The following is a 2,348-nucleotide window of genomic DNA, read 5'->3' as shown; positions in this document are numbered from 1 at the left end:
GGCTGGCAGAAAACTACATTCAGACAACACTGCCATTTTTATTCCTCCAAGTGCTAATATTATAGTACTGCTGTTCAGACATTTACAGTTAGACTCATGAGTCTAACTCCAAAATTAAATTACCTTAAAATACTGCACACTGTCTCATGAGTAGGGAAGCTCCTAGAGTGCAACTGTTTGAAGTGCTAAACATGAGTTTAAAATTATGCACAAGATTTCTTCAGTAGCATTCCACTATCATAAACCCACACTGAAGTTGTTTAATAGGTCAGCAATGACTGCAGAATATGCAGATCTGACAACACCAAGTTTGAACCTGTACATACAGCTATCTAAAAGTTGCAGTCTCTTATTAATTTTACTTTTTCAAGTATGCTTGCTCTGGGCCCACATCCAGTAGATGTAACAGATGGTAACTGCCAGTGAAATATGGCAAAGCTATGTAGGCCACCATGTGTGAACCAAGCATCCTGAAAACTCTTGAATCAGACTGCTGGATTCAGCCAAGCACCCAAAATACCACCTGCCTCCACATTCACACCATCACAAAGCCTGCATTTTTCTCAGGTAGATTAAACATGATTCAGAGCAAATTATAAATTCTGAGTTACTCATAAATATCCAGTTCACTATGAGTGTATATATATAGTTTAGCCGTAAACTGAATGTAACACAGTAAGACAGCAACTGCAACAGTGCTCTGAGGCCATTACCTGCTCCAAGATACCAGCCTCGTCATAACATCTCCTGTTTTCAGACATTCTGCAGTTCTTCTAAACAGTTCAAGCAAAAGGATACATAATAATTATTTGCAAAGTAACAGCCACTATTAAATAAAATCTAATCATATAATAATGTGTTTAAGTCCTTGCTGCCACCAAAAACACTGTTCCCTAAGCTTTATGTTCACCCCAGCTCCATAGTGCTATTAACATTATTCTTGTGGCTACACAAACAGGCTGCAGAAACGCAGTCATCTGAAAACTAGCCTTAGGAGAGGAAAAAAAGGTTAAAAAAAAATTAGTTTTTTTCAGTCAGGTGAGCACCTTAACGTATCAACCTTCCTCAGTAGCACACTAGCACAAAGGAGAAGGCCGCAACAGGTGGAGACACATCAGGAAGGAGCATTGCTAGAAACGAGTTTAGAAACCTTTTGTCTAAGGAAAGTAATAGTTGGTTTTACTGTAGGGACCTTGAGATTGATCTAATATTCTCAACAGATCCTCAATAAAATCCTTGTTGGAAAAAGAATGCGCTCACAAGAACAAACCAGTATTCACATATGTTGTTCTGACCAAAGTAAAGTAACTGCCTAGCTGCTACAAAATCTTCAGTTTGCTGAAGTAAGACAGGTTTCAGAATGCAAGATTCATTTGGCATTTATTTGGCATTTCCTCCAAGAAATCATTAACTATACCAGGACACTCCAGGAAGCAGGATTTTGTAGTTACTGGGTTTGCATTACAGTAGAAAAGCCTTAACAGTGACAATCGCAGTAATATAACCAAGAACTTTCAGAACCAGAGAGACTAAGGAAACAGTAAGTCTGCAAAGTTTCAATTGCTCTCATCCAGTCCTGACTCCTTTTCTACAACTATGACAGCTCTAGAAACTCACATTTCAAACTAACAGAACCTTTCCACTACTATACTAATAAATATTACAAGTTAATATTTAATGGAGATAGTATTTTACCTACAGACTATGTTATACTAGTTGTTTTCACTGCTAATTTCTGGTTTAGCAGAGGTACTGCCATGTCTGCTTCTAGTGTATGAAATATTATAAAAATCTTATAAGTAAGCACTGAAATGAGCAAGCAGCTCACAGACAAACCCAGATTTATCTAGGGAACACAATCTGGGACCCCATAGGTAACATTACACCTATAAATAGAAGTAAATAATGAACATGTTAGTATTTCCTGCCCAATGGGACTGGATATGTCCAGTTTACCGGTTCTGAGTTATTTTCAGCTCCCCCAAAGTTGGGAAAATAGCCTGTGAAGCCAAGAATTTGCATGGAATGTAATGAAAGGGAAACACCTGTTGTGAGGTCAGTTAAAAAAGAGAAGAAATATACACACTGTGCAAGATGTGAAAGGTGAGAGATTGCAGCAGTTTCGAGGGGGAAAAATACCTTAGAAAGGCTGGAGACTTTCTTCATTGAAGATGATTAAAGGGAAGAAAGGGGACAGTATCTCTTATGGTTATGGCAGCCGAAGAATTTCCAGTGTTCTCTTTCTTCCTTCCTTTTTATAGAAATATTTGCTATAATAAGGAAGTTGAAAACCATACCTGGAATAAAAATCACTAGCTACCTTTTTATATAAAGGCCTGCTAGGGAAA

The sequence above is a fragment of the Chaetura pelagica genome, unplaced genomic scaffold (assembly GCF_000747805.2).
Source record: "Chaetura pelagica isolate M959 unplaced genomic scaffold, ChaPel_1.0 scaffold28, whole genome shotgun sequence".
Classification (NCBI taxonomy): Eukaryota; Metazoa; Chordata; class Aves; order Apodiformes; family Apodidae; genus Chaetura; species Chaetura pelagica.
Note: the sequence above shows the minus strand (reverse complement) of the source record.